The 24,869-nt window shown below is 42.7% G+C and overlaps 1 long non-coding RNA gene across 4 annotated transcripts; it reads left to right on the top strand.

Annotated features, from left to right (window-relative positions):
* Positions 1 to 1,331: 1,331 nt before the first annotated feature.
* LOC116881895 lies at positions 1,332 to 23,133 on the top strand. Of its 4 annotated transcripts, none has more exons than XR_004385515.1 (5): positions 1,332 to 1,461; positions 17,106 to 17,238; positions 18,211 to 18,378; positions 18,494 to 18,602; positions 23,082 to 23,133. It is a non-coding gene; the product is annotated as an uncharacterized LOC116881895 (long non-coding RNA). The 4 variants fall into 4 exon arrangements; XR_004385516.1 differs by lacking the exon at positions 23,082 to 23,133 and adding an exon at positions 1,794 to 1,935 and having other exon boundaries at positions 18,494 to 18,633; XR_004385514.1 differs by lacking the exon at positions 23,082 to 23,133 and having other exon boundaries at positions 18,237 to 18,378; positions 18,494 to 18,633.
* Positions 23,134 to 24,869: the final 1,736 nt, after the last annotated feature.

The following is a 24,869-nucleotide window of genomic DNA, read 5'->3' as shown; positions in this document are numbered from 1 at the left end:
CTGAGTCCCAGCTGTCCCAGGCCTAGAAGCTTCAGAGGTGACTGTGTCCTAGAGCTCCAAAACAAAATCTCCTCTACAGGGTCACGGTAAAATACGGCTGATTTTAAATGGCGAAAGCAGACTTAGCACAAATCAGATCTAGGATGGCTTACCCCCATCTTCCCCTCCCCCCACTTCTCCTTGTAGCTGAATCTGGTAAATGTTCCTCCTTCATCCGTCAGAACACACTCCACGGCTTGAAAATTGCCTGAGTTTTCAGTGGCAGCTTATTATTGGCAGCGCATTGATGAGTCTGGGATGAGGAGTCTTCAGTCAGCACATTCGCTTCTGAGGTCTGACGGGAACACATGTGACTACAAGCAACAAAGGGATTCCTCCAGCCACGCTGGAAAACCAGCGTCAGTGACTCCCAACCCCGTCCCATGGTCTCCTTGAGGTTGGAACTTCTCTTCTTAAGTCCTGCTTTCATTGGGCCGTTAGTTTCAAACCACATGCTTATCTCTTCTCAAAAGTCAATGTTCAGCTTACGTAGAGGGGAGACCTAAGGATTAACATGTCCCTCTACCAAGGAAAAGGAATGTGTTCTCATATGCTCGTTACTCAGTTACCATCCATTGGATGTCTCTTCAGGGATCAGATGGTTTAGATTTTCCAAGATAGCTCCATGGAAAGAAATTTTGATGTTTTCTGTAAAGGCCAGTTATTAACTATATATTAAATGTGGCCATATTTTAGGTTCTTCTAAAAATAAGGAAAACCAGGGGCCACTGAATTGTGTGTTCCGTGTTTGAGGTTTGACTAATCACCTTAACTGTATGTTCACATATTTGTTAGGAACAAAGATGATTAAAGCATGATTCTGCTTTAATCAAGTGTTCACACTTAGCAGGGGACAGAAGGCGTGTATTCTGATAGCATTAATAGAAGGCAGAGACAGACAACTGCGCTAAGGAAGAAAATACTGATGGGGGAGTTCAGAGAAGGAGTTTATGTTGAACTGGAAAGGAGACCTGGGGTTGAAGGACACCAAAGCTTTGGAATAGTGGAGATAAATTGCAGTGTTGAAGCCCTGCAAAACATAGAAGCAGAAATCTGCAAAGGGTAACGGAGTGGAAGGCAGAAGGGGTGTACAATGAGATGAGAGAATGAGAAAGCGATCCATGAATCTTACACCAGAGAGACTGGACATCACTTAGGAGGTAGTGGGCTGAATCCGAATATTGAGGTAGGGAAGCCTGATCAGAAGGGCTAATGTGATGTCACGAATAGGCAGGGGGTGCCCTGGGGGTGTAGAGAGAACAAGAGGAACGCAAGAAACTTGGAAGGAACAAGTCAGGCCCTTATGTGGGAGGTGGGGATTGTCCACGGAGATCTGTGGCCACGTGGGGAGAGTTCTGGCATCTGACAATGTGTGTGGCAAGGGTCCAGCAAAACACTCTGGCCAGGGAAAAAGGACTCTGGGTGAGTTAGAGCCACACTTCTCAAGCTTTAATATGTACACAGACCACTTGGGGATCTTGTAAAAATGTAGATTCTGAATCTGCAGGTTCGGGTGGGGCCCGAGGTTCTGCGTTTCTAACAAGTTCCCAGGTGAGGCTCAGACTCTTGGTCTGAGGCCCACGTCTTGAGCAGCAAAGAGCTGGAGTAACTCACTTTTGCTAGTTTTAGGAAGTGATTTACAAGCGCTCAAAATCTGTTAGAACCCTATTGTTTCAGAGTTTGTTTACTTCTTTAAATCTCCTTCTAAATGTGGGAGGAAGCTGGCGTGTGGTTAGATGGCGCGTGGTTTTTAGGTTCTCGCGAGACCCGTCCAGACCGTGGCCTTCTTCCCAGGAGGGTGTGTGAACCGTCTCTGTGGCCCTCGAAGTCGCGAAGGAGAGTCTGCTCAGGGGTGAGCATCCCTTCGAGATAATTCAGTGGCTGCCCTACTTTCAGGTAGGAGATCTCTTTATTATTACAGAAACCTCCCTTCTGTGTTTGGGATATAAAGGAGGAGGAGAAGTCAAGGAAGGAAAGAGAACGGCCCAGAGACAGCAGGTCCTCAAGCCGGATCCATCTCACTTGGTCTTCCCCAAAGTTTAGGAACCAGGCTCAGTCCAGTTCTGAGAGAACAGACCTGAGCCCCAATGTTCTGGAGTCAGTCCGCAGTCTGGGAGGGAATGGGGTTAACCTCAAGGCAGTGTTGGTGGGTTAGAGACCAAAGTGGTGGCGGGAAAGCAGGTAATGTCGCATTTGAGGTTGGCGCATGCAGGTAGATGGCCCCCCATGTCTGGAACTGCCCTTCATGACTCTGAGGGGTGCTGCTGGCTCATTCCCTGTTACCGCACAAGGCCCTTCATTTATGGGGAGACCGGCTTCAGCTTTGTGCCGGCCCTCTGGCAGCAGAGACCTCCGGCTCTCAAAGAATTACCTTTGAGATTCTCCTCATGGAGCTGAAAAGGAGGTGCCTAAGCCAAATCCACTTACGAATATAGGGGAACTCTTTATCTCCCTTCATTATCTTAGGCCAAAAGAAGTCCAGTGTCTCTTAATAATCAAAGTGGTAGGATTCTCAACCACCATCTACCAACTTGAGCCACATTCACATCCTTATGTCCTCTCCTGGGACAGCATCCTAGTGTCACCTCTGAAGCCAGAGCTCCAGCCAGACCCAGTGGGCCTGGTCAAGGCCTGGGCACTGCTCTGTGCAGGAGGGGCTTGAGTTCCCCCTGCACTACCCATGCCCAGTGTTGTCTATGGCCAGAGTGTCATCCTGGGTTTCAGCCCCTGCAAGAGCTAGGGGATCAGCCTCACTGTCACATGGGATTTTTACGGAAGCCCATGGCTTTGCATGGTGTGGCTATGAGACCCTGTTGGACAGGAGCAGCTTCTCAGGGTTGGAGGGGCAGGGACAGCAGATGGCTCCCCTCCAAAGACCAGGGCTCAGTCGCTACTTGGTTGGCTCTCTCACCAGTCATTAATGCACCGCTCAGAGGCCCTACTGTATGGGTCCTCACCATAGGTCATCCCTGGACAATCAAGGTCCTGGCATAGACTGGGATCAGAGGTCACTCAGCTGGTACCCTTCTCCCCTCATAGTGAGTTCCTTCTGGTTGGGGGTTCCTTGCCATCCTTTTCACCCACTGGTTAGAAGTTGGGTCCAAGCAATCACCCGTTACTCTCATCATTGGAGGTGCACACACAGGGCTTCTGGAGTTGAACAGCAAGGGCTAAATCACAGCTCTACCAAGTAGTTCACGGCCAAGGGGCATGTGCCTTGGGGCCCACGTTCCAGATCTTCCTCTTCCTCAGGCAGGCCCAGCATCACTCGGGTCTAGGCTTTCTCAGCCACAAAACAGAGATGCTGATGTCCCCCTCCCCTGGGGTTGTGGCAAGAATCATGGGATACAATGCTGAGTGGGGCGGGGTAGCGGGGGAGCACCTCGCATTGTGTGTGGCACATGGGAAGCACCGAATAAATATTAGCCATTGCTATGAAATGATGCTTATTTAATAAGTAAGGAGTTGTGGGTTTTATTAGAAGCAAAGCAGGTCCGTCTGCTGCTTCGTCCCTCATCCCTCTGGGAAGCCACACCACGAGCTTATAAATGCTGAGTGCGGCTTCCACCTGGTGGCCGCATCCCCAGGTCTCTCATCAAAAACCTTGGAGGAAATGAAAAGGCCTGTAATTTATAAACTGAGGCTTCTCAAGGGGGCAAGAGGCAGGGAGGGGAAGGTCAGAACCCACGCTCTGGGGCTTCGTGAGGTCTGTGCCCGCCACTCGAAAACAAAGCAGCACTTTGTCCTGTGGCTTGGCTTGGCTTTTGGTCATAATATTTAATTAATTTTGAAATTTCAAGTAACATGAAAGGCAAGTGTGAGATATTTACATCTCTCAAAGAAGGGGGCTTGGGTTTAAAAGGTTGAGAAGCCATCTATAACCTATAAAGCATGGCAAAGCTCCCAGGAATGTTCCAGCTACAGGAAGGCACGGTGCTCTGCTCCTTATTTCCGTTCTGCCAAGTGCCCACCCATCCCCAAGGTGGCCAGGGGCAGGCGGTGCCCACGCAGCCTCCCCGTCGGCCTCATTGGAAAAAGCTGGCACATGCACAGGGTGCTTCTGTGTTCTGGACCCTTCTTTTTGCTTTCTAATGCTAATGAGTGAAACTTGAACAAATGTTCGTTAAAACCATTTGAAACACGATGCCCCCCCATCCTTGGGTTTTCACTATTATTCCAACTACCCATTAGGATGTGGGACATAAATCTTTATTCAGCCTGAGAGGTCCACTTGCCACTCTGGTGAAATGAAACTCCTTCGTGGAACTTTTGTCCTAGTTTTCCCATTTTTTTTTACACAAAAGATTTAATAAAAATTTAAAATTCATGAAAGTAAAAAATATTCTTGCAGAATAGTGTACAAGCATCAGGCTTAATGAACTGTTACAAAGCATAACCAATCAAGAAACAGAATGTTACCATCCTCCCCTGCCCCTCCCCCTATCCTTGGTCACTAACTACCCCCAGAATGGTGAACACAACCCTGGCTTCCAACAGCACATAATTATTTTGCTTGTTTTTGAACTTTATGTAAATGGAACCTATAGGACTTTGGGGTCTGCCTTTGTTCAAGATTATGTTAGGAAGCCCATCATCCATATTGTTGAGAATTGTCATAGATCATTCTCATGCTGAGTAGTATCATTGTGTGGTCTGTTGTGATTGGAGCCATCCCCAGTGGAGGTAGCCCCTAAGGGGGCTAGTCCCTGGATGGGCATGTGATTGAGGTGGACCAATTGGGATTTCCCAAACTGGAGGCAGATAGTATCTCTCTTCCTCATGGGAACTAGTCTTTCTGGAGTCAGACCATCTGTGCTTGGTCCTGGCTGTGTCACTGCCAGCTAAGGTATGTGGTATAAGTTATTTAATGTCTTCATTTTCTTTTCTTTTCTTTTTTTAAGAATTTATTTATTTATTTGACAGAGATCACAAGTAGGCAGAGAGGCAGGCAGAGAGAGAGGCGAAGGGAAGCAGGCTCCCCGCTGAGCAAAGAGCCCAACATGGGGCTCAATCTCAGGACCCTGGGATCATGACCTGAGCTGAAGGCAGAGGCTTTAACCCACTGAGCTACCCAGGAGCCCCTAATGTCTTCATTTTCAATCCTAGTTTCTTCATCTTTAAAAGGGGATAATAATAATAACAACAACAGCAACAACAACAATAATAGTACCATCAAGAAAATTAAAAGGCAACCTACTGAATGGGAGGAAATATTTGCAAATCATATACCAGATAAGGGACTAGTATTCAAAGTATATAAAGAGCTCACAACTCAGTAACAGAAAAACAATCTGGTTAGTACATGGGCAGAAGATCTGAACAGATATTTTTCCAAAAAAGACATGCAGATGGCCAACAGACACATGAAAAGATGCTCAACATCACTCATCATCAGGGAAATGAAAGTCAAAACCACCATGAGCATCGCTACCACCTGTTTGAATGGCTAGTATCAACAAGAAAAGAAACAACATGTGTTGGTGAAAATGGAGAAAAGGGAACCCTCCTTCACTGCTGGTGGGACTGTAAATTGTGCAGCTACAATAGTGCAGCCACTATGGAAAACCATATGGAAGTTTCTCAAAAAATTAAAAATAGAACTACCACATGATCCAGCAATTCCACTTTTGGGTATTTATTTGAAGAGAACAAAATTACTAACTCTAAAAGGTACCTGCACTTCTCTATTCATAAGATATGGAAGCAACCTGAGGAAAACTTGCCATTTGTGACAACATGGATGAACCTCAAAGGTATCATGCTAAGTGACATGGGTCAGGCAGGTCAAGGCAATGACACCAAACTTTAGGACTAGACACTGGATTCTTCATCATCACGTACTCATAAAAGAGCCGGTTCCCTTATGAATGCTTTTGATTAGGCAGTAAAATTGTTAATTCATGACCTATGAAGGCCTGTATTTTTAAATTTCTGTGTGATCAGATGGGGAGTACACATTGGGTGCTTCTTGAGTGTATGGGAGCAGGAGGGCTGTCTCAAGGAAGGGCCCTTGTGCATACATGCTGAGGGCTGAATGAGCTGCTTTGTCCACACAGCACCATATTTACTTGAAGGAGCAAGTGACAGACAGACGTCTGGTGGTTGTTCAGACTTGGGTAGCTGGCAGAAATTCTCTTGAAAATGAATTAAGAGAGCTTGCCATGTCAAAGAAAATAACAGTCGGTACTTGTTGCCAAAGATAAGTTTTGGACTTTCAAATAAAAATTAGAATTTCAGAAGACACAGGAATGCCACCATCAGCAAAACAGCTCCCCATGACTTCAAGGCCCTTCTCGTGAGGTGACCAGAGACACTAATGAATGGGATTGGGCCATGCTCTTTCGTGCCTCTCTTTACCTGTGCTGCCCCCTCTCCAGGTTGTAAACATTCTACTCCCAGCATGAGTTTTAACCCACTCATCAGCCCCTTCCCTCCACGTCTCATCTGGTTCCTCACCCCCTACACCTAAGGCCACTCCATATGAGCTGGCTTCCAGGACAGCTGCCCTGTGTGCCACAGCCTTACGAAGATACCTGCTGGTTGGTTGGTCCCTTTGTTTGGGGTCCAGGAGGAATTCAGGTTCTAATGGTGGGAGGCTAAGGCCAGGTGAATGTGGGGAGGTGTGTCCCCCAGAGGGCCAGAGAGAACCATAGGGACAGGCAAACATTGCAGGACACCTGTGATCACACCCTTGTTTCCGCCTAGAATCCCTCCTGAAAAAAGGAGGTGTCATAAAAGCATTCTCTTCCACTCTTTTAGGGGAGAAGGTTTATGGTCTAGCAGGTTGTTTTATTTGAAGCCCCAATGAGGAAAGAAACTTAGGGCCTGCTTTAATCTTACATCATTAGCTTAAAGGGGGAAAAAGTCTCTCTCAGCCGTCAGTGGGTCATAGGCAAGTGTTTATATTAAATTCTTATTGCGAGCTGATAAAGATCACTCGGTAGCAATTACTCTGAAATACCTTTTAAATTCCCCTTTTAAGGAGCATTTTAAGACATCAGAATCTCTTATATCTCATTCTTTCTTTGCTTTAGAAGTTTTTAAACATATTATTACCCATAATATAATTATACATAATATTTAAACATATTGTTTGGAAATAGTTTTAGACTCACAAGAAGGTGCAGAAATAGTATGGTACGTATGTTCCTCTGTACCTGCCCCCCAGGGTCCCCCAGTGATAACACCTTATATAATCAGTCTGTCATCCTCACCAGGAAACTGTCATTAGTACAGTGCTATTAACCAAGTGACACTTCTTACTTATTCTTATTTATTTATACTCCCTCACGTTACCCCTTTATAGATGTTCTCCATTCATCTCTAAAATATGGTTTTTATTGTTTTTATTTATTTATTTTAAAAAAGATTTTGTTTATTTATATGACAGACAGAGATCACAAGTAGGCAGAGAAGCAGGCAGAGAGAGAGGAGGAAGCAGGCTCCCCACTGAGCAGACAGCCCTATGCGGGGCTTGATCCCAGGACCCTGGGATCATGACCTGAGCCGAAGGCAGAGGCTTTAACCCACTGAGCCACCCAGGTACCCCTGGTTTTTATTTTAATGAAACTTATCCTCCATAAAAATATGATCAGAACCACTGGGAGCCTAATAGAGTAGTGAATTGTGTGCAATTTAAGGCTGAAGTCCAGCGTCCAAATGTTGAATTGTGGCCTACATGCTGTGTGATCCTCGGCAAGGAGCGCCGAATCTCTGAGCCTGGGTTTTATCACCTGTAAAACGAAGCTAACACCACCCCCTTGTGGAGGTGCCTCATGGATTAGACACAGTGTTCGAAGTGCCTGATTTCTCTGTCACAGGTGCTCTGTCCTGGCTCGGTGTCCCAGATTGGGTAACCCAGGAAGACAGAGGTGGAGGTCTGCGAGCAGGAAGTTTGTAGGGAATGCTCAATGGGTCACACCGATGAGCCACCTGGGACACGAGGGGGGACAGAGGGAGAAGTTGAACTACCATGCAGGGCAACACGAGGGGCAGGATGATCCTACAGAGAGCTGGGGTGGCCTGGCCTGTGTGGCCCAGCATGGACTGGTCACTGTAGGTGGCTGTTCTTAGGGAGGGGTAACCTTGGGCCACCAGCTTCAGCCAAGGGCAAGGCCTTGGGACAGGCCCAGCCGTGAGCCTTCAGTGGCTAACAGTCACCTAGCAGGGAGCCTTGGCCCAGCTGGGGAGTCTGGACCGTGCCTCATGGCATCTCCTGCTCTATTGTTATGGCTCTGAGGATGGCGGTATCAGACCAGGAGACAGTCACAGGTTTTTCACACACACACACACACACACACACACACACACACACACACACACACACACCACTTAGCCACATTCGACCCAGGCATATGTGAATGGCTTGACAACTCCAGAAAAAAAAGCTGTTTGTTTCCTTTTCTGTTTTAGGCCCTTGAATGGGATCTGTTTACATTTTCAGGAAGAGCTAATTTGGGAGGGAGAGAAAAGCGATGGATCTTCATCTTTTTTACAGCTGCTAAAGGGAATTTCTTAAAATTCTCTTTGCCTTCCCTGCAAAAGAACCCCATCTTGTACCTTCCTAGCCTGGGGAGTGAAGATGACCTTCAAGTAAGTTTTGGAGACAGACTTTTAACGCCTTTTCCAGAAATCCCTCCCAGCCTGCCAAGGACAGGTGGGTGTCGGTGCTATCATTGTGTCTGTGTGCTACCAGCTGGAAGCCTGGCACTGAGCGACAGCCCCTGGGGGACACCAAAGGAGAGAGACGGAGTCTCCAGCTAGGGAGATTCCGTTTGGAGCTTTTCCTCTCTCCACAGCCACTCAGAGATAGAATAAATGATGGGATTGTGAAAGCACCAACTTAAGTAACACAATACGGTTCTGAGTACTCGGTGGTTGTGGATTAGGATCCTGATGGTTCTTATCTAGGCTCCATTAGTGTGCTCTGGTCTGTAAACAGCGTAATACTGTGTCCCCTTTTATAAGGGAAAGCACATCTGTTTGGTGCGATACTGTAAGTTTTGGAGTGAAAACTTGCGGTGAATTTTCTCCATTTGTGAAGTCTCTTTGGAGCGAAGTTCATGGGCCAGTTATCCAAGCAATGTTTTGCTTTTGTTTTTAAATGAAGACACAGCTCACTGCACACAATATTGAAATGATAACATGAAAAATTTTCCTCACTCAAGGGGATTTTTCTGCCAGAAAACTTAATAAGCATTTTTTTTTTCTTTCTCTAACATCCATGCTGGGTATCTTGGGTGAAGTGTCTCCACCAGCACACTGTAGAGACTGATCTAGAAAATTTCATGTCTGTGGTAAGAGTCCAAGTCCTCACACTCTGCAGAGTTGGGAAGGGCTAAGCCCAGCCCTGCTGGTCACTGTCCTCCACTACTCTCTCTCTCTGCCTTTTTGTCTCTCTCTCTCTGCCTCTTTCCAAACCAGGGGCTTACAGACAGCTGTGGTCTACTCAGCCACAGGTAGGAGGAGGAAGAAGAGAGGAAGGCAGGTCAGTGGTCTGGAGGGCCCCAGAAGGAAGCTCTGCCTAGGAGAGCTCCTGTGAGATCGGGTGATGTGAAGGTCCGTCACCCCAGGGAACTCACATGGCCAACATCTCCCCTCTTCTGGCTCGGGGGAAAGGTCTAGGGGGCAGGAGCCAGATTTCCCACTGGTGGCTCACAGGGCCTTGCATAGATATCGTTAGTGATTGACAAGTGTTGGACACTGACAAGCCTTTTCTGTGACTTCTTATTAGTGGGGCCAGAAAGTGAAGATAGGAATGAATCAGCGCTGATGGGCTCCACAAACTTGTCATGTTTAGAGACAGCTGCGTCTAGACAGATCCAAGATCTGGGTTCCTTCTCGAAACTCAGCGGGCAATGGTTCTCTTAAATCACCCTGTGGTGAACTCATCTAATGGACGGTCTGGGAGTTGGAGGAGGCCAGGGCTCAGATCTCCTCCCAGCTCCATGAGCCCAGAGAAGTGGCCAAACCACCTGAAGGCACAGTTTTCTCTGCAGTGAAATGGGTTGATCCTGCACTGCCTGTCCTAGGCTTGTCTTATAAGTCAGATGAGCTCATGTCTGTAAAGTGTCAGCTCACCCAAGAGCTTAACAAGTGATGGCCATGGTCATCACGACTAGGGTTATGATGAACTATGTCACCAGATCAAGATACCTCAGCAGCAAAGGGGGCATAAAAATAAGTGGAATGTTAACTTTCTGAGAAGTTTACTTACTCACCAACAGATTGGTTTCTTACATAGATGGACCTACAGAATGGTTCTATTCAGGGACTCTTCTCAAATATAAAGTTCTTTTGAACAAATGAAAGTACATAAATCTGTTATATTAAAGCAAATTTGATCTGGAAGTTAAAAAAGTTTTCAGCAGAATCATTATTCTTAATACATATTTATGTACTTTAATCCGTTTCTTAGCTTAAGTGTCATGGTGGTTTTTTTGTAGAATGTATTTTTAAAAGCTTTATTTATTTAGATGGCTCCCTCGAGCAGCAGGGAGGGGCAGAGAGAGAGGGAGAGAGAATCTCAAGCAGACTCTGCACTGAGCACAAGCCCAACGGGGTCTTGATCCCATGACCCTGAGGTCATGACCTGAGCCAAAATCAAGAGTTGGATGCACAATGGGCTGAACTATCCAGGCGTCCCTGCAGAATGTATTTTTAAATAGTTTTGTTATTTTTAACTTTTTCTACAAAATTGTCTGCATTTGGGGCTTAAGAAATTTGAAATTGCTGATACTTACATTGACTTCTCTATAGATCATAATATATTTAACTGAGAAAATATTCTCTTTACAGGGGCAAGAGCTATCCTGCTAAACGAAGGCTATTCTCAATTCTAATTTTTTTAAATATTGAAAAGTGTAAATAATTTGGTCCAGATGTTTGCTCAGGTAATTTTGGCCTTCATTCAGAGTTCCTATTTTTGACAAATATTTTTACAATACGACTTGTTGAATAAATTATCTCTATGTATGATTCTTTTGAATGGTTTACCAAATTTAGATGATTCAAAATTATAGACCTTCTCAATTACATTCTATTCTGGGATAGAATTTAAATTTATTCAAATAAAAATAGGAGCTCCATCAAAATCTTCTTCTCACAGGTTGAGATCAACTAGGGCACAATTACAGAATTTCAAAATACTTCATTAGAGCATGATTGTGCCCTATTCCCCCCACTTTTGCGAGGTACATTTCAACGTCTTCCTGTTTGCAGACTGGCTTCATGGGCTTGTGACTTGTGCAATCACACAGAACCCAGGACTTAGATGGGCTCCACACTTGGCTGACTCTTCTGCTGTTGCCATCCTAAAATTCTTAATTTTTTAATAAGCATTTTCATTTTGTATCAGGTCTTGCAAATTATGTAACTGTCCTGCTTATTTGTCTTGGTTTTCAATAATTGCAAATTTCCAAAAACTTCAAGCTCAAAAGCTGAATTTAGAAAAAAAGAAGAAGAAGAAGAAGAGGGACATCTAGGTGGCTCAGTCAGTTAAGCACCTGTCTTTGGCTCAGGTCATGGTCCCAGGGTCCTGGAATCGAGTCCTGAGTCGGGCTCCCTGCTCAGCGGGGCACCTGCTTCTCCCTCTGCTTGCCTCTCGCTCTGCCTGCTGCTCACCCTGGTGGGCGCTCTCTCTCTGAAAAATAAATAAATAAAATCTTTTAAAGAAAGAAAGAAAGAAAGAAAGAGAAATAAATAAATAAATAAATAAATAAATTCCAAAATTACTCAGTACTTTGAAGACTTCCAAATGATTTTGGCCAAAATACAACCCAAAGTTGTAAGACAGGATGATTTTAAGAAAATCATTTATCGTAAAGACTCAGATATTCTGAGTCATTTGATAGGCAAGAAGGAGAATTCTATGATCCAGTTACTTGTGTGTGTGTGTGAAGTTTGATAACTCAGCTTCCATTTCCTTTGAGAGACCCCCACAGCTTGTTTGAACAAAAGCACTAATTATACATGTTCCACTACCCAGTCCCAAGTACATTTCTGCTCCACGAGTTCTTATATTAGTAAGAATACTGTTTCTACCAGGATTCTGTAGCCATCAAAATACACCACCTCAAAAACCAAGTTTCTTTTCACTGATGAAATTTTTTAAAAAGATTTTATTTATTTGTTTGAGAGAGAGAGCGCACAAGCAGGGGGAGGAGTAGAGGGAGAGGGAGAAGCAGGCTCCCCACCAACCAGGGGAGTCTGATATGGGGCTCCCCATAAGCGAGGAAGTCAGTTTAGAGGAGTGGTCACTGCATCTGAATAAAAGCTCAGCTGCACAGAGTGTAGGAAGACACACCTGTGCACCTGCTTAGTGCGAGATGGCGATCTTTTGTGCCCTATGTATCCAACTCACTTTCGAAGTAAAAGCTGATGTTTCTTCAGCAAAATCGTGTTTGCTGGTTTTCATGATGCTGTCCCCACAGTAGAATCAAGAGGTCAGTGATTTATGCCAGTTATTCATTTATCAATGACTTTAATATTTAATATTTAATTTTTCCCTAAATGTGTGCTTTGATATTTCCAAACTGATTGCCGCCCCAAGAGTCTATTGCGAAAGAAAAAGATGTTATCCAATAGGGTGATAAATAATAGTTGTAGATACACCGACACAACGACTGTAAGCAAGAGTATTCACACGGCAGTCTGCGCTCTGTGTGGGGGCCGCTCAGCTTCTGTTTCCTGCCCGTGTCTCCTTTACCCCTACCCTGGACTTTCCCACATTTCCCACCGCCCCTGCGGGTGTGTGTACCTCCCGGCCCCCCAGCAGGGACAAGGGAGGGGTGGCGGGCAGTGGGATCACTCACCACCACCCAGTCCCTAGGAACTGGTGGCTGGCCATGCTGCATTTTACCATGCTGTCAAAGGTGGTGAGAGCTACACCTTCTCAGGAAATGGTTAGGGAAAGAGAAAAGGGTGTTGCTGGTCCTCTTTCTGGGTTTACCAGAAGAAAAAGTGAGATCTCAGGGTATTGCCCTTGTGTCTCAACAGTAGTGTTCAAGACCGGTAGAGGCTGGGAATGCCAAGTGCAGGACTAAGCCCATCCAGTGTGTGTGATTCCAGTATTATTAATAAGGTGTTTTAAAACAAAGCATCTGATAGGTGTTAAACTGCCTGGCATTGTCCCAGAAACACCTGGACAGATAGCCACCCTGATCACCCTCGATTGCTTTGGTTGTCCTATGACTTCCTGATGAAACATAATATTACACGAATTTTATCAACAACTTCTACATCTCATTCCATTTAAGCGTGAAGCAAAGAGTGAAATTGGTATAGTCTAGAACAGGATGGTGTAAAGCAACAAGATGAATGTCAACTCAGGGGGCCCATTTGGATACCACGACTTACCTCTCCTGGAAGCCAGATCCCAGAGACCATTTCTGATCATTTCCTTACTGGTCTGGAGCTATTTTTAGCTATAGCAGGCTGGATTCTTGAGGAGAAGGGGAAAGCTAGGTAATTTATCTTACTCTTGCTTCATAAGCCTGGGGCCTACGAACGTTTGGTTGGGTCTGTAACATTGAAATCCCCTTTTCACTGTGCCCTAAGTGAAGTGTCAGGAAATCACTACCTTTTTTGGGGGCACGGGGGCTGGTGTTAGAAGTCCAAGGTTGTATGGGGGACCAGCTACATACAAGTTGTGTAAACTTTATTGTCTGAGGGCTTCATCACCTGTGAAATGGCCCTCACACCAAGGACTGCCAGCACATCTGGGTCAGAGCAGCTGGGAACAATTTTTAGTTGGAAAAATAACCTATGTGGAAAAGCAGCATAGACTTTCATCATATACTGGCTGGTTGTAAACTAAGGCCATGTCAGGGAGAAATTCCAAAGGCTTGTTTTTCTATTCAGTTACAGTCAGATATTTCTGGGGCACACAAGGTGCACATTTCCCAGGCGACAGGTCATTACAATAAAATGAACTGGGTCACCTTATTACCTTTCTTGAGTTCTTTACTAGTGAATTTTGGGAAACAGATGCTGAATGTTTAACAAAATTCCATATACGGCTTTGTTAGGGCTTTTCCACAGGAACCTGATCTACATGAGGTGCCCATGGAGAAAACATATCAAGGTAAACAAGGATGATCTAAAACAGGTTAAAATTGTATTTTTTGAAAGATTTATTTGTTTATCTCAGGGAGAGAGAGAGAGAGAGCACGTGTGTGTGCACACAGTGGGGAGGGATGAGAGAATCCCAAGCAGACTCCGTGCTGAGCGTGGAGCCTGAGGTGGAGCTTGATCTCAGGATGCTGAGATCATGACCTGAGTCAAAACCAAGATTCAGACACTTAACTGACTGCACCACCCAAGTGCCCCCAAATTGTATTTTTTTTAATGTCAAATAATGCCTCGTGAACTTAGGTGACCAGATGACTGATAATGGGGATGTTCAGAGAGAAGAAACAGCAAAGAGGGTTTTTAAACCAAGAGGGATATTTTAAATTTGGAATTGCTTATGGTTTAAGCATAAGATATCCTGCTCTTTCCCTGGTTTAGAAAGCGAAAAGCATGAGTGAATCAGAAAAGACCTCGGATAGCCAAAGAAATATTGAAAAAGAAAGCCAAAATTGGTGGCATCACAAACCAGACTTCAAGCTCTATTACAAAGCTGTCATCATCAAGACAGCATGGTACTGGCACAAAAACAGACACATAGATCAATGTAACAGAACAGAGAGCCCAGAAATAGACCCTCAACTCTATGGTCAACTAATCTTCGACAAAGCAGGAAAGAATGTCCAATGGAAAAAAGACAGCCTCTTCAAAAAATGGTGTTGGGAAAATTGGACAGCCACATGCAGAAAAGTGAAATTGGACCATTTCCTTACATCACACACGAAAATAGACTCAAATTGGATGAAGGACCTCAATGTGAGAAAGAAATCCATCAAAATCCTTGAGGAGAACACAGGCAGCAACCTCTTCGAACTCAGCCGCAGCAACTTCTTCCTAGGAACATCACCAAGGGCAAGCGAAGCAAGGGCAAAAATGAACTATTGGGACTTCATCAAGATCAAAAGCTTTTGCACATCAAAGGAAACAGTCAACAAAACCAAAAGATAACTGACAGAATGGGAGAAGATATTTGCAAATGATGTATTAGATAAAAGGCTAGTATCCAAAATCTATAAAGAGCTTAGCAAACTCAACACCCAAAGAACAAATAATCCAATCAAGAAATGTGCAGAGGACATGAACAGACATTTCTGCAAAGAAGGCATCCAGATGGCTAACAGACACATGAAAAAGTGCTCCACATCACTCGGCATCAGGGAAATACAAATCAAAACCACAATGAGATACCACCTCACACCAGTCAGAATGGCTAAAATTAACAAGTCAGGAAATGACAGATGCTGGCGAGGATGCGGAGAAAGGGAAACCCTCCTACACTGTTGATGGGAATGCAAGCTGGTGCAGCCACTCTGGAAAACAGCATGGAGATTCCTTAAAAGTTGAAAATAGAGCTACGTTACGACCCAGCAATTGCACTATTGGGTATTTACCCTAAATATACAAATGTAGTGATCCGAAGGGGCACGTGCACCCGAATGTTTATAGCAGCAATGTCCACAATAGCCAAATTATGGAAAGAACCTAGATGTCCGTCAACAGAAGAATGGATAAAGAAGATGTGGTATATATATACAATGGAATACTATGTAGCCATCAAAAGAAATGAAATCTTGCCATTTGCAACGACGTGGATGGAACTAGAGGGTATCATGCTTAGTGAACTAAGTCAATCAGAGAAAGACAACTATCATATGATCTCCCAGATATGAGGAAGTGGAGATGCAACGTTGGGGGTTTGGGGGGGCAGGAAAAGAATAAATCGAAACAAGATGGGATCGCAAGGGAGACAAACCATAAGAGACTCTTTTTAAAAAAATTTTTTTTTAAGTTTTTATTTATTTATTTGACAGACAGAGATTACAAGTAGGCAGAGAGGCAGGCAGAGAGAGAGGAGGAAGCAGGCTCCCTGCTGAGCAGAGAGCCCGATGTGGGGCTCGATCCCAGGACTCTGAGATCATGACCTGAGCCGAAGGCAGAGGCTTTAACCCACTGAGCCACCCAGGCGCCCCACCATAAGAGACTCTTTATGTCACAAAACAAACTGAGGGTTGCTGGGGGGACTGGGGTAGGGAGAGGGTGGTGGGGTTATGGACATTGGGGAGGGTATGTGCTATGGTGAGTGCTGTGAAGTGTGTAAACCTGGCGATTCACAGACCTGTACCCCTGGGGCTAATAATACATTATATGTTTATTAAAAAATTTTAAAAAAAAGCATAAGTGTACTTCAATCAACAGAGTGTTTAAGAAATAGAACTACACCTAGGGTGCCTGGGTGGCTCAGTCGTTAAGCATCTGCCTTCTGCTCATGTTCCCAGGGTCCTAGGATCGAGCCCTGCATCTGGCTCTCTGCTTGGCAGGAAGCCTGCTTCTCCTTCTCCCACTCCCCTGCTTGTGTTCCCTCTCTCGCTGTCTCTCTCTGTCAAATAAATAAATAAAATCTTTAAAAAATGTAAAAAAAGAAAAAAAGAAATAGAACTACACCTGATATTTATAAACTCTATGTAGACTTGTATCTTTTTTTTTTTTAAGATTTTATTTATTTATTTGACAGAGAGATCACAAGCAGGCAGAGAGGCAGGCAGAGAGAGGAGGAAGCAGGCTCCCTGCTGAGCAGAGAGCTCCATGCGGGGCTCGATCCCAGGACTCTGACATCATGACCTGAGCCGAAGGCAGCGGCCTAACCCACTGAGCCACCCAGGCACCCCCGTAGACTTCTATCTTGTCAAAGACTTTCTCTTTGCCCAAAAGACAGGATAAAATGTTAGTTTCCCACACTTTCATTTGTAATTGTTGTTCTACTATTCTTTAAATATTTTGTGATTTCTAGTTTCATTAAATTTGTTACTGTAGGGAAATATAACGTTGCCCATTTTAATCATTTTCAAGTGTACAATACAGTAGCATTATGTTTATATACAATTTTGTGTAACCATCTCAACTGTTTCCAGAGCTTATTTTTTTATTTTTTATTTCTTAAGCTTTACCAAGATAGGATGCTTAAGAATTAAGAGGGAAAAATACATGACTTTGCTTTAAAGTGAGATCAAGAAGCAATTGTTTTCCATCTTTCTTCCTGGGAAAGGAGACTGACTGTTCCTGAGACAGCTCTTGGTAAGTATATCCGTATCTATCAACATGTTGTGCTTACCCCTGTTTTGAACTCTGCTTTTATTCTAGGATGGTTGTAAACCAGGGAAAATCTACAAAAATCTGTAAGTGCTCTGAAAAGAAATTCCAAGCCTATATAGCTGGCATGGGAGCCGAGGGGGAACTTTATTATGTTCTTATTGGGAAAAAACAAAAGTCATTCAAGCCCCATAATGGTTGGATGTGACAGTGCATGTCAGCTACCTAGGGGGACAGAGAGGAGTTGAGTTGCTGAACTTCTGCCATTCAGATTGTGTATGGATGTTATTTAAAATGGAGATGCTTATAAATGAAATCTCGGAATGTGATTACATTAAAGGAAATCAATAAAGTAAAAGTAACTTTAGACTTTCCGTCTCCCCGAAGCCCATGATCTTCAGATCTAGGCACTCTCCTGCTTCCAGGATGTTTATCTCTCCTTAATGTCCCATATTAATGTCCACACAGACTCCCTTGTCAGCTCTAGCCCACCTTCAGGCAGGAGCAAAGCTCTGTTGAAGTCCTATTTGAAATATTTATGGTCTCTTCTGGAACCTGTCTCTTCTGTTTGGAAATCATAGTTGCAGAAGACTCAGAAGTGAAAGGTTTAATTGTAAATGTCCCTGTGAAGAGAAACATGGAAGTGGGACTATCAGTTTAACTTGACAATTTATTCCATGGGTCAAATAGAGATATCCATCGTGATATTTATACATGACAGAAATATGGCAAAATAGCGCATCTGTGAAATCACTATGGTTACTATCTAAGTGTTGCTTTTATATTCTCTATACTTTTCTGAGCGTACTGTGACAAAAATGAATAAATGCAATTTCTGGAGTTGACAAAGCAGGAGAGATCATCTTTCTGCTGTAGGCAAAGGCTACTTTGCCTACTCTGTTAATTTGGAATTGACTGGCCTTCCTAGAATAAAGTTGCTTCCCAACTCTCAAGCAGTCTTCTCTGCACATCTTTTGACACAGATTGAATCGTGGCACCCAGCCCACAGGCTCATCTCGTGACATTGGTCCATGGGGGTACTACAGCTTTTTCACTACAGTGAAAGAACATTTTCAATAAGTACTAAAGATTGGGCCACATTGGCCGGTTTGGAAACTGTGATGAGTGAGTTCAGAAAATAAATTGTTCTGATTCTTTCGAGCTTTTAGGCTTTGAACAAAATAATGAATAACCCTTAGTAATTAAATGCCTTGTTTGTTTTTGGTTCTTTTGAATGCAGTCAAGGGAAGGAATGGAAAGGAAAGAAGTGCTCCGGAGGCCCCCAAAAGCACTTTGGCACACACCAATGCAGCCAGACGATGAATAACACAGTGGGAGTGCATGGCTAAGTAGGTCCTATTTTTGTGTTGTTCAATAACACTAGGAAACATGCTTTAGTTCAAAGCTTTATTTTTCTTCAAGTGTCTCCAATCAGCATCACATAGCCTTTGGTAATGCTAGAGTGATTTCAGTGCACCAAGTGTCTTTGAGTAGTTGTCTGAAGGAATAAAGCTAAGGAGAGAAGAGGGCAGACAGAGGGCATCTGACCACAAAGACTGGGAATTTCAATGGTTTGTGGGAGAATTCCTTGGCTAGTACCTCCGGGAAGTGGGGTGATTTATAGCAAAGATTCCCAGGCGTACATGCTCTTAATAACAAAGGGGTCTTTGCGATGCAGTCTTGGTGAGGATGCTTTTAGCTGCAAGTAACCACAGACCCAGCTGAGGGTGGCTTAAGCCCTGAGGGGATTCATGCCCTTGCACAACAAGTCCCAAAGTAGGCACACTCCACCCAACCCACACGGACTGCTGGCTCCTTTTCTCACTGGCTTTCAGATTTCTCCTCTTCTCTGTGTATCCTGGGCATCACGTCCATTCACAACAGCGTCTTGTGGCATGGTTAGCCCATCCTTGGGGTCCCGATTAGGGTGTCCCAGAAATTGACTCCTCTCGGTGAGGAGGTGCTAAGAGCAGTGCCACTGAGGACAGTTGAGACTGAAACGCCTGACAGGAACAATATAAGTGAGAGAGAGATGTGTATTGTGAACAGGACCCCTCCGGTTCTTAGAAGGACACATCTACCTACGGTCACTGTTTCCTGACTTCTGAGATAAGGCAGCCAGCAAACTGAGTGAAACCAACACTGTGCTCCATAGACTACTGTTGGCACAATGCCTTGAGGACAAAACATCTTCTCAGAAGTGGTCGTGAATGAAAGAGGCTACTCCAGGTAGACATGTACATTTTGCATGTTAACACAATAACATTGCCTTATATTTGTGTGATATAAGTACCATGAGGGCCTGGATTTTGTAGTACTTACTACCGGACCAGCAGTGCCTCAACCAATAAACAGCATATAGAAGGTTCCCAAATATTTGCCTAAAGATTGAGTAATGAAAATGGCATTTTAATTTGCTAGTTAAGAGGCACCTGGTAAAAAAGTGGGAGGGAGAGAAAGATCTGGGTTTAAGCGCCAGCCCTTGGAATCCTTTCTGTTGAAGTTAGTTTTTTTTTTTTTTTTTTTTTTTCCCTGTAAAATGGGGCTAATAGAAAAGTGTTTTGTCAGGTTGTGGTGAAGACATAAAGAATTAATACATGTAAAGTGCTTGGAACCGTAGTTCTCAGAAAGTACTAACTATTTATTATCGTTATTACTACTACTAAGTTCTGAATTTTTCGGTTGGCTTATTGGTAAAGTGGGGATAATAAAAAGGTCATCCCATTTTGAGGATTAAATAAGTCAGTGTCTGTTCCTTCCTCATGGTGTCAGGTATGGTGTTAGAAACAGGGTAAGGATATCTGAATAAACTATGACCCATAGTTAATTCTAATGTATCAATATTGGTTCAGCAGTAGTGACAAATGTATCATACAAATGTAAGATGTTAACAATAAGGGAAACTGGGAGCCAGGTATACCAGAACTCTCTATACTATTTGGCACCTGTTCTAGAAATCTTAATACTATTATAACATTTAAAGTTTAATAGAAATAAAATAACCAGGCTAGTAGGACAACAATAACAACAACAACAACAAAGGTGCAAAGAAGAAAAAAGAAAAAAATGGGACAGATCGAAAACAAAGAGCAGATGATGTATTTCACCCAACCTTATAGATAATTATGTCAGTTGATGGTCAAAATACTCCAGTTAAAAGCCAGATATTGTCAGATCAGATTTTTCAAAAAAGAGCATGTTCTAGTGTACGTGGTGTATATAAGCACTTTAAATAAAGATGTACACAGATAAGAAAAAAAAAAAGATAACAACACATATGCCAAACACTAAACAAGAGAAAGCTGGTGTATACATAATAAAACAAGGCAAAGTCAAGTTCATCACAAGGAATATTGCCAGGGATAAAGAAGAATGTTTCACAATAATGAAGAGGTCAGTTTATTAAGAGCACATGGCAATCTTTAACATGTATGTACCTAATAATAGACAAAGGAGAAAAGACGAAAAGAAAAACTGATAAAACTGAAAGAAAAATAGAGAACTGGACAGTTTTCATCAAAGATTTCAACCCTCCTCTCTCAATAATTTTTAGAAAAAGTAGCAAAAAGGGAATCAGTAAGAATATAAAAGATAAGTGAAGATAGAGAGGACTGGAAAAAAGCTATCAGCATTCCTTCCCAAAACAACAGAATCAACAAAGTTCATGTCCTATAAATAACACATAGATGGTTGCCACTTTTTAAGTCCAGTCTATACATCTCAACCTTTAGCTGAAATGCTTAGTCTCTATGTTTGATGTAATTTCTGATAGGTTGGGTTTATGAATAATCTTGCTTTGTTTTCTACTTATCTCACATATTCTTTGTTTCTTCTTTTTTACCTTCTCTTAGACCTATTTATTATTATTTTATTATTTATTGTAAGTAGGCTTCACACACAGCATAGAGCCCAGTGTGGGGCTTAAACTCATGACCCTGAGATCAAGACCTGAGCTGAGATCCATAGCCAGACACTTAACCCACGAAGCCACCCAGGTGTCCCTGATTATTAATTTTATATTCCTTTTATCTCCTGTACTAGATCTTAACTATGTCTCTATTTTTTTGAATGGTGGCTCTAGGTCTTCAGTATGCAACTTTAATATATCATTGTCTACATTGAATAAATATTATAGCACTTCATGGACAAAGTAATAACCTTAAAACACTTTAATTCCATTTTACCCTCTTCATTCCTTGGCACTATTTTGTTATATGTTTTACTTCTACATATGTTACAAAACCCCACAATACTTGCTATTATTTTTATCTAAACCTTCAAGTATCTTTTAAAAATTTAAAGGGTGAAAAATTGTCCTCTCTATTTACTGACATATTTACTTTTTCCAGTGCTTTTCATTCCTTTCTGTAGATTCAGGCTATTGGGCATAACTTCCCTTTAATTCACAAAAGTCTTTAGAGACTGTAGTGATGTAAACAAAATGGCCCATTTACTATACTGTGGATCTGCTGGTAACACATCTTCTCAGATCTGTTTGTTTGCAAATGTCCTTATTTCTTCCTTATTTTAAAGTATCTTTTCTCTGGAGGTAGAAGTCTAGGTTGATATTTGTTTTTTGTTGTTGTTGTTGTTCAACATTAATGGTGGTATTCCAATGTTTTCCAGATTCTACTATTTCTTTTCTTTAAAAAAAAAAAAAAAAGATTTATTTATTTATTTGAGAGAGAGAGAGAGAGCTCGTGTGCACACATGTGAGAGCAGGGGAAGGAGTAGGGGAAGAGGGAGAGAATCTCCAACAGACTCTGTACTGAGGATAGAACCCAAAGCACGGCTTGATCTCATGGCTCTGAGATCATGAGCTGAGCAGAAATCAAGAGTCAGAGACTTAACCAACTAAGCCACTCAGGTGCCCCTTTAATATTTTTAATTTCTCTGTACTTTTTGTTAGATCATTTGTATTGACTTGTCTTCAAATTCTCCAATACTTTCTTTTTTCTGGGTCCAGTATTCTCAGGAATTTAGTTCATTTACCTTTCTTTGTGTCCACAGCTCTTCACTGTTCGCTAGCTTTAAAGAATTAAAGACACAGATACAGATGTAGATATAGATATAAATTTTCCTTTGGCAAGAGCAACAGTCTTTCATAATTGTCTACATTTTGGTAGGAACAAGGAAACAGCAGCGGTTCTTAAATAATCTTAAATCATCCAGGGAACTTGTTAAAAATTCATATTCCTAAGAAATGTCATCGGACACCAGACAATATCTAGGGTACTAAAAATTCTCCAAATGGTTCTGATCAGGAGTCCCCAGGTGGTCTTTGAAAAACACTTACTTGTTAAAAGCCTGAAGTCAAAATAAGTAGTTGGCAGTTGGAAAATGCAAATCGGCCTCAACTGAGATCTAAGTAACTATCAGAAACCTGTCAGATTGCTTTACTAAACACAAATTTAAATACAAAATAACATAATTTAAACAAATGGGCACATGTGGAATCAGACACAGCCTAAAATGGCCAAAAGCCAGGTGGTTACTCCATTTCAGAAGGTATTAGTTTCACACTGGGCTGTGGCTCTTCAGTAAGCCGTCGGGAGACATACTTAGACAACTCGGGGAAGCAAGAACGTCTTCAGAGATAAGTTTGTGTGTGTCTGTGTTCTGGCACAGCTCTCCAGGATCTCTAGAGAGGAATATAAATGAATGAAAACACCTGGATTGACTCTGCCCCAAACCATCCTAAGGCTTCGAGGCCTGGAATAAATACCAAGAGGCAGAGTCATTAACTGTGTCATTATGTGGCTAATTTGTAAACAAACATACCGGAAACTGTACATTCAAATGAGTGCTGTCTATCAAATGTTCAAAAGGTATAATGCAAAAAGACAAGCTCAGAATCAATTCCACATCATTGGTTGGGTGCCATGACGAGCTGGATCCAGCTCAGCAGGAAAGAGTGGTTGCATCTACTGTCGAGATTGCCATGAGCACGATGGGACACAGTGGGAACTCATGTGCTATATGTCTATATCTACCTTCCTGGTTTAATGGTAAGATCTCTGGAGTTGGGGTTGGAAAATCTGAACTCAAATCTTGGTTCGGCCATTTACCAGCTCTGAGATCTTTGAAAACACATTCTGTAAGCCTCAATTTCTTTAATTTAATGACAATTCATCTTTTTTTAAAAAATTTTAAGTTTTTTTTTTATAAACATATAATGTATATTAGCCCCAGGGGTACAGGTCTGTGAATCACCAGGTTTACATACTTCACAGCACTCACCATAGCACATACCTTCCCCAGTGTCCATAACCCAACCACCCTCTCCCTACTCCCTCTACCCTCCGCCCCCCTCAGTTTGTTTTGTGACATTAAGGGTCTCTTATGGTTTGTCTCCCTCCTGATCCCATCTTGTTCCATTTATTCTTTTCCTACCCCTCAAACCCCACACGTTGCATCTCCACTTCCTCATATCAGGGAGATCATATGATAGTTGTAAAGACAATTCATCTTAAAAAATATTTCTACTCTCGGGGCGCCTGGGTGGCTCAGTGGGTTAAAGCCTCTGTCTTCAGCTCAGGTCATGATCCCAGGTCCTGGGATCGAGCCCCTCATCAGGCTCTCTGCTCAGCAGAGAGTCTGCTTCCTCCAATCTCTCTCTGCCTGCTTCTATGCCTAGAGAGTCTATTTCCTCCTATCTCTCTCTGCCTGCTTCTCTGCCTACTTGTGATCTCTGTCTGTCAAATAAATAAATAAAATCTTTAAAAAAAAATTTCTACTCTCTGTTTCATAGATATAACCCCTTAATATTTTATAAAGCAGTGCTCGGAAACTATTCAAAGAAGTTACAATGGTAGGCTATAGTCCTATTCACAACAGTTTAGTCATTGTATATAATACTTTGGGAGTACATTAACAAATGGTTTGAGCAACTTGGAAAAAGCACTTTGACATGTATTTTTTTTCTTATAATTCTAGCCAGATCACTAACAAATTGATCATGACCTTTGGATCTGAACAACATTGGTTCTTCACCAAAATAAAATCCACTATCAATGGATAAAGATTTGCTACCCATGGATTTTTAAATAGGGTATGCCACAGGCTTTTGAAGATTATTCCAAAGAGAAACTCCTAAAATGATTTGTGCAATGGAAGCTTCATTGGTGTAAGAGTATGGTCTTCTAACAGTATTATACTGAAGGCCAAAATTCACTTGAATGTGTAACTTCCTGTTAGCTTGTTTAATAAACCAGTCATTTTGCATTAGGCTCTCATACCACGTATAGCATATCACCATGTATTGAATCAGAATGATGCTCATAGGCTGATCCTGCAGTAATCTCTAGGAAGGCACAGTGATGCGAACAAGGAGCCCAGGTGAATCCTTAGCCTCTAACAGAGATGGAATCGGAGCTCTGGAAATCTTACTGATAATGTTAATATCCAAGTGACCAACTGTTGGCAACTCCAGAATTATGAAATATGGACTTCATACAGCTGTGAAAATACTGTCATGTTCATAAACAACTACTGTGATTATAGAGAAATAAGAAATACTGAAAAGAAAGCAACCAAATAGTCCTTGGGAGGAGTGTCTTTTAGCATTGCTATCTGGGCTTTTGAAGGGGATGTTGGTACAATTCTAATCCTAAACT

The sequence above is a fragment of the Lontra canadensis genome, unplaced genomic scaffold, assembly GCF_010015895.1.
Source record: "Lontra canadensis isolate GAN:19392208 unplaced genomic scaffold, GSC_riverotter_1.0 scaffold78, whole genome shotgun sequence".
Taxonomy (NCBI): domain Eukaryota; kingdom Metazoa; phylum Chordata; class Mammalia; order Carnivora; family Mustelidae; genus Lontra; species Lontra canadensis.
The sequence above is the reverse complement of the archived record's forward strand: the minus strand, read 5'-3'. Positions and strand labels throughout refer to the sequence as shown.